General features: G+C 40.3%; 1 pseudogene; it reads right to left on the bottom strand.

Moving 5' to 3' along the window:
* Positions 1–1,679: 1,679 nt before the first annotated feature.
* Positions 1,680–1,833, bottom strand: LOC148367409 (5.8S ribosomal RNA; annotated as a pseudogene).
* Positions 1,834–11,845: the final 10,012 nt, after the last annotated feature.

Genomic DNA, 11,845 nt, shown 5'->3' with positions numbered 1-11,845 from the left:
CACGGACCTGTTCTAAAAATAGCTCACCATGATGTGTCATTGTGATTTTCTAGTAAAATATTGTTTTAAGTGGTTGACTGAGTCTATTTAACCTTACTTCCAATATTAACCCTGTAATAACATAGCCACAACATAGTAATGACAATGCAAAGGTGTTAGTTTAGTAATGCATGTCAAACTTGTTGACTTTGCGCTAATTAGTAACGAGAAGTAGCTCTAAGCTTAAAAAAAGGTTGGAGACCCCTGCAGTACACAATCCATTGGGCCACTGTGAGTAATGCTGTCATCTAGTGGATAGTTGAAGTCAACGCACTTTTCACCTGAGATTGATGACCAGTCAAGTCAAGTCAAGTCAAATTTATTTATATAGCCCTTAATCACAAAAATGTCTCAAAGGACTGCACAGGATTACAGTTACAACATTACACAATTACCTGATCTTAAACTAGCAAACCAGCATGCGGGCAAGGAAAAACTCAAAAACCTCAGTGTGAGGAGAAAAGAGAAACCTTGAGAAAGGACCTCACATGTGATAATCCCCCTTCCAGGATTGAACAGGGTGAATTACAATTAGCATTACTGTACACAGAATAGTAAACACTAGGTAAGATGTTGAAAATGTCCGGAAAGAGCATGACATCAACGACGACGCCAGCTGGTAAATGCAGGGGTTGACATGCTGCAGGTCAGACCCCGGTCCGCTGACCCATCCCAAATCATCCTTCTCCTTCGTATCAGCCAGGCAGGCCTCAGAAAAAGACAGGACAAAACAGAATACGAGGTGGGCATCAATCATATGCTTTGGAATAGAAGTGTGTCTTAAGCCTCAATTTAAAAACTTCCGTTGAGGTTGCAGATCTTATCTCCAGAGGCAGGGCATTCCACAACACCGGGGCCCGGATGGAGAACGCTCTCGAGCCCGCAGACTTCTTGGCTCTCGGAATCACAAGTAGACCGGCATTTTCCGAGCGCAGACTCCGTGCAGGAACATAGGGGGAAATCAAATCAGAGAGATAAGAGGGTGCAAGCCCATGCAAACATTTATATGTTAATAAGAGAACCTTAAAGTCACATCTTAAGTGGACTGGGAGCCAGTGCAAGTTGGCCAATACAGGTGTAATATGCTCAAACTTTTTAGTCTTAGTCAAAAGTCTAGCTGCCGCATTCTGAACCAGCTGCAAACTTTTAATGCTAGACATCGGGAGACCAGAAAGCAATACATTACAGTAATCAAGCCGAGAAGTAATAAACGCATGAATTAAAATCTCTGCATCTGATTGGGACAGCATTGAACGAATCTTCGCAATATTACGGAGGTGGTAGAAAGCTATTCTAGTAATATTTTTCACATGTAACTGAAACGACGGATTAGGATCAAATATAACACCTAGATTTTTGAATGAATCTCAGTAAGGCAATCCTCCAGATTTCTAAAACTTAAATGTCCAGTTTTTTCCAGTGGCACATACAGTTGAGTGTCATCTGCATAGCAATGGAAACTAATATTATACTTGCGGATAATGTCACCAAGTGGGATCATATAAATACTAAAAAGAAGGGGGCCAAGTACAGAGCCTTGAGGAACACCACAAGGAACATTAGATTGTTTACCACTTGTTGTGTCGTTGTGTTTTTGTTGTTGTTGTTTTTTTTTTTTTTTGCTTTTTAAGCAGAAAGGGAGTCCCCCTTCCCACTGCCCAGCCATCTCTGGGCAGTGGGCAGGGGACTCCCTGAACTGGTTGCCAGCCAATCGCAGCTGCAAATCACATTAGTTCTCGCAGCTAGCTGCGTTATTCATCGACGCACGAGCCGAGTGATCCACCGCTAAGAGTCGTACAGCTGGGCGATTTTACGTCCGCCCGGGACGATCGGAGACAAATTCACGACAGAGTGCCGTCCGGTCGCTCCCGCGAGCGAACCCCTAACCCGCGATGCGGGTACTTTCGGGTGTGATACGCACGACACCGACACAGTTACAGGGGTCCCGCGCACGTCCGCCGCCTTTCAACCGCCGCGCGTGGACGGCCGCCTGTCGTCGACACTTGGGATTGCCGTTGCTCACTGTTGTTTCAAGCGTTGCTCACCGACTTTGTGTGAACCCTCAGACCCGTGGAAAATTAGAGGGAACATTGGAAGACAGCATTGATTTTGAGACAATAGTATTGATCCGATCTAAGTACTCACTCCATATCGATAGTAAAAACTCAAAATCTCTGCATGAGTAGAATGAAGAAACCTTGAGAAGGGACCGCACATGAGGTAATCCCCCTTCCAGGATGACCAGGCTGCAACGGATGTTGCAATAACAAATAATACACAGATATTGTCAACGTGAAATATAGGTCATTAATAATTTATAGAATAGAAGTGTGTTTTAAGCTTACATTTAAACAGTTCCACTGAGGTTGCAGATCGAATCTCAGAGGGCAGAGCATTCCATAGCACCGGGGCCCGAATTGACAACACTCTCGTACCGGCGAATCTCTTCTTGACTTTTGGGATTACTGGTAGACCAGTCCATTCTTTCTTTTACATTTAACTGATGCTTCTTCCTATTCCTTTTCGGACATGTTACGTTCACATTGTTTCAATTTTCTGACTTGTTGTTTTATTTTTGTTTTAACATGTTCGAAATAAAGTTTCATTCATTCATTCATTCGACTGTACAGGTTATGTGTGTTTGTCTAATTGTTTATAAAGGGACCACTTAATCCAATTGGTTTTGAAAGATGCAAAATGTAAAAAACATAACATTTATTTAAAAATAAAAACTTTATTTAAATGAAAAAGCAAATCAATATCTCATTTTGTAAGCTTTACATTGAAAGACATGCAATAGGACTACTTCAAGAGTGTTTTATTGCATGAAATGTAATGTAAAAGCTGATTTTAAAAATCCAGTACAGAAAACTGTAGCCAGCTATTTCAGCTCGTCATTTTCGGTATGCTGCAAGGATGTTCTGAATGCGTGTGAATATGCTGAATTTTCAAGGCAAGCACGTACATTAGATAAACAAAAAAAAGTTATTTTCAACCTTATTAACTCCTGGTGAGTCCCGTCGCCTCCGGCCATCATTAATAAACGACCCATTTGCCTAATTGCAAGGAACTTGCAGGACAAAGGGTAGAAAAATAATACACTGAGGTTTTTTTTTACTTGGAGCACATGGGAACAAATGGAAACAACTAAGAGGTAGAATAGAAGAATAGAATAGAGAATACAATTTCCTTTTATTGTCGTTCTTTGTAACCATGCACACAGAACAAAATGTCGATACACCTGACCCGTACAGTTAAACTGTAGCGAGCCGATGCAGCCGCAGCCAAACAGGGCACAGCCATTTTACTCATTAGGTGACCAAAACCCCCAATTCCAACCCTTAATGCCGAGCGCCAAGCAGGGAGGCAATGAGTACCAATGTTGTAAGTCTTAGGTATGACTCGGCCGAGGCTTGAACCAGCGACCTGCCAGTCTCGGAGCGGGCGCGGAGTGTTCGTGGGCACGTGAAAACATGCAAACTCCACGCAGGAGCTGGGATTTGACTCAGGACCTCTGAACTGTGAGACGAGCATGCTATTAGCAACGCACTCTGGTCACTACCGTGTTCTAAACTACACTGATTTTAATTCAAAGTACAACATCAAATTCCGGTTCCTGTCCAGTGTGAAACATGGCATTGTCAATAAAATAACAAGAGGTAAAAAATAATGGAACTTATTTTTCTATCTGTGTGGCCCAGTACAAATCTACCCACGGCCTGTTTCTTATCTGCTGCCTAGTGGTTCACGACCACTGCTCTAGGGGAATAATAGGAGTTTGTGATTTTTTTCCCCTCCTACAAGGAACAGCTTTATTTGTTTTGGTTTAGTTCATGTGCTAAGTTCCATGTATGTTTGGAGGGATTATTTTCTTGAAATCCGCCAATCTGAACTGTGGGAAGGACTGCTGAACATAGTTGGAGGTTTAATAACCCAAAATCATTGACAAAACTGCCATATTTTCCGCATTATAGGAGACACGCCCATAGAATAGTATTTTTTGATATTTTTCTCATATATAACGTGCACCAGATTATAAAGCTCTTGGGTTTAAATTGTTGTAAGGGTTAAGTTTGCACAAAAATTAAAAAATGTCATATTTATTGTTGATTGATCGGTCAGAATATACCACTGATCGCATGCAATCGCATCACATTGGATGAAATGGGAGTCCAACCCAGATAGTGGCGTAGGGTGCGTTGGATATTATTCACTAAACCAGTGTTTCTGAACTTGTGGGGCAGGGCCAAAACTGTCGGGGACTCTTTATCAGTAGGGCGTAGGCCTTTGCTCCGGCAAAATAGTGCTAAGAAGAAACAGAGGGTCAATTTCACAGTATATATATATATATATATATATATATATATATATATATATATATATATATATATATATATATATAGTGCTTTTCAAGTCACTGAAGACCTCCCAAAGCACTTTACATTGTGCTTCTCACTTACCCATTCAAACACCTACATTCACACACTGATAGCGGCGTAGGCCATGCAAGGTGCCTACCTGCTCATCAGGGGCATTAGGGGTTCAGTGAATTAAAGCAGAGATAGTAGAATATATTGACGTTTTTATAAAAAAATGAAAATATGTCTCATCTCCTTATTCAGTCAAACGGTGCAGTCGTAGTTGTGTTAGTGAGGGACCACATCTAATTTAATTGTGATTTTGTTTGTTTTATTTATTTTACGAAAATTTCAGGTTCAGTAAATGGTTTAAAAATGTTATATTTCTAGAATTTATTTCACCAGTATATTGATCGTCATTATCTACACATTTAAGTAATTAGCGTATTTTAGATACACATTTCTTTTTTTTACATTTTGGGTATAAGCTTTTTTAATATGTGGCAATTTTAAAGTCGTTTTAGGGGGTCACCTTTATGCGATTTAGGCTTATTTACAAGTAGGGTACTTGAAGTCGTTTGGGTTTTGCTGGTCATTTTGTTTTGTTTTTTAAAAAAGGTGAATGTATTATACAGATTCCACTATCCCTGCCTTAAACTGCACAATCCTTTCGATACATTTGAGAAGTGGAATTTATTTTCTTGATTTGGATTGCAGCTTGTCATTAGGTAGAAATGGTGGGTCTTCATATCAAACCACTGCACTTCATTGGGTCTTATCTTATCATCACAGTCATAGTACCAAATTGTTATTAATAGGCCGGGCCACGAGAATATTTGAATACATTTAACTGGTCTGGTGATACAGGGGACTTGCAAAGTGTTTACGAAGTGCATGAGATTCTGAACTGAATGATAAAGACTGCATTATGGGAAGCTATTCAGTTGTTCTGAACTGAATGAGGAGAACCACATTTTGGGAAGTAATTTGGTCGTCCTGAAAAAAATAAATAAATGCACATGTTCAAAAATTGTTTCACTTGCAATGCTTAGTTTGAGCTGAGAAAAGTTAAACAACATTCTGTAAAGATATATACGTGGTACCGTGACTTAACAATAGTGCGATAATGAGTTAGACGTTGATGCCTTTTCATGTCATGTCTATTAATGGAATTCAGTGCTTTCCTTACAATGATAGGATTTGACTACTGTTACATTTGATGCTATGCGATTGTAAACCATCCATGTCCCTGGCGTCCTAAGGATTAGGAATTGGTGCTTTTACCATTGCCACCTGGTTCGATTCCTGAATCCATCATTTAATGCAATTGTGGTCAGTGATAAAATGTATCAAATGATCAACAATTGCTCAAATGTGGTAATGCATTACCAATTTTGCACGCATATTAATTGCACCAGATGATGTGGCACACATTTAAATTTCTGGCTAATTTATGCTTCTTTAGGTGCGTCTTATATTCCAGACAATAAGGTAAATGAATATACGTGGCAGTAAATGGAAAAAGAGCCTTGCAGTGTTAGCGACAAATGGTCGTTGGGCCTCCGGGTCGCATTGAATTTCGCCATGACTCGTTTTCCAGGCATGCCCATTGCTAGTTTGCCTCTCATGCGAGTGTGACGCAACAGAAGCTCGGGGTTGTTGTCTCAGTGTCATTGAGCCAAGCAAGGTCCCTAAAATTCGCTGTGACCATCTGTCATGGCCACCGTTTGTCCACAAGCTGTAGCTGCCATTTGCTTCCTAATAAATGTCACATGGAGCATTGTCCTAATTTCTGTACACCAATGAGGGTCATTGCTAGGACGCAGCTCATTTACAGTAAGAGTTGAGAAAAAGGACAGGAAGGTTAGATTTAGTTCTGTCTTCCAGCATGATGCAAGTATGTCCTAATATAAACTGTTGTGGTCATAACTTTATATACAATACTTTGACCAAATACTTGGCTTTTAACTGGTTATGTAACTGTTACTCCATTTAAAAAGTTGTTGGTTTACCCCCTAGATTACTGAAACCTAAAAGTAACGTGTAATTTATATTGTTATTGAGTACAGTGGAACCTCGGTTCTCGACCATAATCCGTTCCAGAACCCTGTTCGAAAACCGATTTGTTCGATCACCGAAGTCGTTTTTTCCCATTAAAAGTAATGTAAAATCGTTTTAATCCGTTCCAACACCCTGAATGTTTACCATGAACGTAAACATGAAGCTAACCCAGGCTAATCGTACGTTCGCGTTAGCGTAATCTTCCGTACGAAAGATTACGCTAACATGAACGTGTAAAAATAAAAAAATCAGGTTGTTTACACGTCATTTAGCACCCAGGTCTCCAAAAAAGTGGTGAACGGTTAAAGGATAAAGAAAAGAATTATGAATAGGATTTCTTACCTTTGTGGTGGTCTGCAGAAGCCATGCTCTATTCCCTCGAAAGAAGGGAAACTCGCACACCTTCTTCATATTTTGCTATTATTTCTTTCTTAAATGCAATAATTGTACGCACTACTCTTCTTTTTTCACCTGTAGCAACTTTGCTGCTTGCAGTGACCTTCTTCTGAGGCATAATTAGGGGCTTAAACACTCCAGTCACGATATTAAAAGCGAAAGCGAAAAGAAGTGCGCACGCACGTCATAACAGTTCTTCACGAGAGGTGGGGGCAATCTACACGATCCACACCCGTACGCCGCTCAGCATCGCACCCTAGCGTACCGGCGTTCGAACTCCGATTTTTTGAACGGAAAGCGAAGCAAGAATTTCTCTGAATTTTTGGTCGAGAACCGATTTGTTCGAACTGGGAGGCGTTCAAAAACCGAGGTTCCACTGTATTTGTATTTTCGGTCCATTGCTGCTTTTTTGGTTCGACACTCTTAACTTTTGTTCTGAAACAGTCGTTGTTGTTGAAGTACTTTGATTTTTTTTTACTGTCACATTATATGGTTTACACTATTTGCGCTTTCATTTTTAATCGTAATTCCAAACTAACTCAAGGGGGAGAAAATCATTTGTTAAATGATCATAAGATTTCCAAGCCAAAATTATGGGTATCGGATTGATACTACCCTGTATTCATTTGGATTAGATCAAATCAAAAAATCCCCGTATTGCTCACCCCTATATTAAACAGACCTATTTAAATGTCCATGATCTAGAGAAGAAAACCTAAAAATTAGGTTGTTAGGAAAACCACAATGAGCCTTTGGTGTTCAATAGGTGTCATAAGTTGCTGGTAAATGCTAACTGTGGAGCCTCTTTTGTGAAAGAGAACAAAACATGTTGTTATTACAGTATAATAGCAGGCTTTGTCCCCATGATCTATACGCGAAGGCCTGAGTTACGTCCCAACGGAGCCTCCCTTTGTTTGGGCAAGGAGGAGAGCTGACGTATGTGTAGCTCAGCAGAGTGATGGTGCTGGTGAGCAATGAAACAGATAGGATTCTTTCTTCAGGTGGGGCCACCGAAATTCCCTTGTGACACAGGGCAAACAAAGGGGAACTTGGCCTATGGGCAAAGGAATTGCGACACACGGCAGACAGTGAGACGGAATAGCTTGGCATGAGTTTTTGTACACCCGGCTTAAGATTCAATTATGTTCTAGAAACCCCAATGAATTCAATCTTATGAAAGCTTTGTTGATATTGTCATAGGTGTAAATAACACATAGAATAGAAGCAATCACAAAAAACCCACCCCCCCAAAAATATTTTTGACATTGACATATTTCAGCCTTCATATGTATAGATAAAAAAAAATCAATTTTGAAAGAAAAACAATTATGAAAAGAAACCAAACCAAATACCAAAATGTATTCAACATTTTATATTGTGCTAACAAGTAAAACATTCAAAAGTAGGCTTTGCAAAAATATTGCCCCCCTCTGAGCTGATACTTTGTACAACCTCTTTTTTACTGCGATCACAGCCACAAGTCATTTTAGTTAGGAGTTTGGCACCTGAAACCAAAATATTTTCCCACTCTTCCTTAGCAAACAGCCTAAGTTCCTTACGGTTTGAATAATGATCACTTGTGCATGGAATTTTTCAGATTTTCCACAAATGCTCGATAGGATTGAGGTCTGGACTTTGGCCTGGCCATTCTAAAGGCTTGATATTGTTAGTTTTAAATTATGCTATTGTAGGGTCAATACATTAGCTAGGCACTGTAATTTGTTAGGACTCAAAAGTATTTATTTGTCACAGACCAGAACGAACACAGGACTCAATAGCATACGTTTCTCAGTTTTTATTTGAACTCAAAGAGAGGGAGAGTAAGGCTTGCTTGCGTGATCCGAGGACTGACGGAAAACAGGAGCGAGCGAGGCGGGAGTGACACTTCCGTGTCGGACGGAGACAGGCGGGAATAGTGAGTCGTTGGCCGGGGCTGGAGATCAAAGGCGATGTCGTGTTCGTAAGCAAGGTCATAGGCAGGAGGCAGGCAGGTAACGGGGCAAGACTGGTCAGGTAATAGGAGGCAGGCAGAATGGGTGGAAACAGGTCAAAAACAGGTCAATAACGAAGATCAGGCAGGAAAAAGGCTTAGCACAAACATAGTCGGACGGGAATGCTCACTGAGCGGAATGCAACAGTTCGCAACGATCTGACAGTCACTGAAAGGAAGCCGGAGGTTTAAAAAGGGATTGTCCACCAATCAGCTGTCCAGGCTGTTGGCGCCAATCAAGCCGCCGCAGGTGCTCCAAATTGGCAATCACGACATTATTAGCTCATTTTTACACCTTTTGAGTTGGCCAACATTTTTAAGTAAATCTCATTGCACACCAAATTGTCACACGGAGCTTAAAACAAAGTGATCTGATGCAGGGAGAAGCTCTTCAGTCTCTCTCACGTCATGATCCACTTATAACCTGCATGATCTGAAATTAAACATAGACTCTACTCTCCAGCCAATAACCAAAAATTTCAGAATCAATGCAGACAAATTCCAGACATCATTGTGCAGGTTTTTAGTCTAGGCTCACGTAACAGCACCACACTGAGTGAAGCATAAATTGTGTTCTCATTTATATCACACCAAGCAAGCTTTGGTTCAGGGTCCTGCTTACCATAAGTAAGTAAAAAAAAGATATAATGTAAAGGCTGTGGTTTTGCCTCATATAAATGTACAATCAGATAATGACTATTTATTTAAAGTGCAGATATACATAGATTCAAGGCACACAAGGAAGAATCTTGCTTTCAATTTGCATTCTCATTTTTCATATCCCAAGCAAGTCAATTTTCCTATGAAATTTCAAGCTCTGGGTGTCCTCTAACCACCCATATTTTGATGCTCATAAGCGATTACCCTGTGGTTGGTCAGGAGTCTATTACATTTGATCTCTGCACAATAACCCAATGACACAACTGTAGCTGCACACATTTTCAAAACACTAAGGCACAGATCCAATGGACAGTTAAACCATTTATAAATTCTGAATGTAATTAACTCTATCCAAATATGATATGTATGACACAACACAATAATAATCACAATATTATAGAGGGATTGGAAGATTGGAAATACAGCAGCCCCTCTAGATACAAAATTAATTTGTTCCCAGATCGAGCTCCTACGTAAGATTTCTCATATCTGCAACAAATATTTATAATAAGAAATAAGAGAAAACCAATCAATCCGTTCCGAATCCCCCAAATTCATCTAGAGGTGGTGGGTCAGACAAGCATGTGGTCTGCCCCTGATTTGTCAGCTCATTTTCCTTCACCAGATGTAGTTCCACAAAGGCCTGTGCCTATCTTCTGAAGAAAAATAAGGAATGAGAAAGAAATAAGCAGTGTCAATTTGATAACCACAAACACCAGTTCCTATCATCTGAATAATATTAGGCGGGGTTATTCTCCAGAATTCTAAAAGGTGCTGGTATGGTGGTAGACTAAACATGCAAGAATCCCCCATCAAATACAAAAAGGGTATAGGGCACAACAGGGAAGCATCCCCTCCCATCCCCCTATCCAACCTCCTTCCCAAGGCCCCGGTAGTACCCGGGCATGCCGATCCCACCCCCCGCAGCAGCGCTCTACGGAGGAACGGCCCCGGGGCCGTAAGCAATGCCACTGGGACAACCAGCCTCCCCCAGCACAGAGACTCGTCATAGGGCCAGCCGACCACCCGGCCCAAGCCCAATCGCACCCCATCGCATCAACACCATCACTATTGTTCCTTCCCTACATTTGACTTGAGCTATGCATGCAAATTCGACCCAATCTTTGACTTTCCTACAAAATAACAAAACATCGAATTAGCTCACTGTGATAATGTCTGATAAATCATGTTTTAGATCAAACAACACACACACACGTCAGTGGAACCTCTCAAATCAAATCCTCTTGAGGTCGAGAGGAGTAGGTCATCGTTGATTGGACGTCCACGCGCACTTAACTGTAATGTTTGATTGAGTCATTGTGCTCACAGCTGATTGCTGCAACAACCTAAAATGTAACACAATCTCTCAATTATATAATTACACAGCTCAAGGACAGGCTTGCGGTGTAACAGAATACATGTATGGGGTAAACTGCTTAGGTGACAAAAAATGTAATTCTATTCTGTTACAGTTACAGTAAAAAAAAGGCGTAATCAAATAACATGTATATTTAGTAAAACCGAAGTTACCTGACAGGATTACAGTTTTATTTAAAATCATATTCGGGAGACAATGATGAACTTCAGTGTGCTTTGGTTTGACCTCTTTTTCTTATTTTTCTCGTTCGCATTAGTTTTTTTTGCGCTTGCTGTGTTCGCCTCTCTCTCTGCCGTCTGATTCATTCCACACACACACGCACCGGTGCGCTTGCTCTCAGGTCCCCCTTTAGATTCCCCCAGTGCCTGACTACAAAACATGACTATGTAAGCAAAAACGACTATGTAAGCAAAAACGTAGCAAAATTAACATAAAAGTTCCATATAATTAGAGTGAAACTAGCTATGCAACATCAACAAACAAGTATGAACATTTAAATGAAACAACAGGAATTGAAATGCTTATTACAATTTAATGCCTAGGCGTGTGTGCCCTCTACAGCATCATTTCAAGCATCCATTCATATACTCCATGCACTCATTAACTTTTGTCTCACATTTACATATAGATAATTCCGTGATGTACAAAATTATACATTTCATTATTTCAATCATCAACAGAGACAGAGATAAATGACAAAACATCCCAGAGTTTGTTGGACATTTAGAAAGTGAACATTTTGTGTGTTCGAATCAAAATTGGGTTCTTAATGTGAATTCAAACAGAGCATGTCTTGTCTCCCATGTGAAAGAGAAATGTTTTTTTTTGCTTAATAAATTATACTATGTGGTTCAAATTTAAATCGTATTTTTCGGACCACAAAAATACGATGTTTGTTTCCTATTTTTCCTACTACATCGTCAATTTATGTTAAAGCCTCAAAGTGTGATATTTGACCACTTG

Source organism: Urocampus carinirostris, chromosome 4 (genome assembly GCF_059441175.1).
Source record: "Urocampus carinirostris isolate Australia breed hairy pipefish chromosome 4, RoL_Ucar_1.0, whole genome shotgun sequence".
Classification (NCBI taxonomy): Eukaryota; Metazoa; Chordata; class Actinopteri; order Syngnathiformes; family Syngnathidae; genus Urocampus; species Urocampus carinirostris.
The sequence above is the reverse complement of the archived record's forward strand: the minus strand, read 5'-3'. Positions and strand labels throughout refer to the sequence as shown.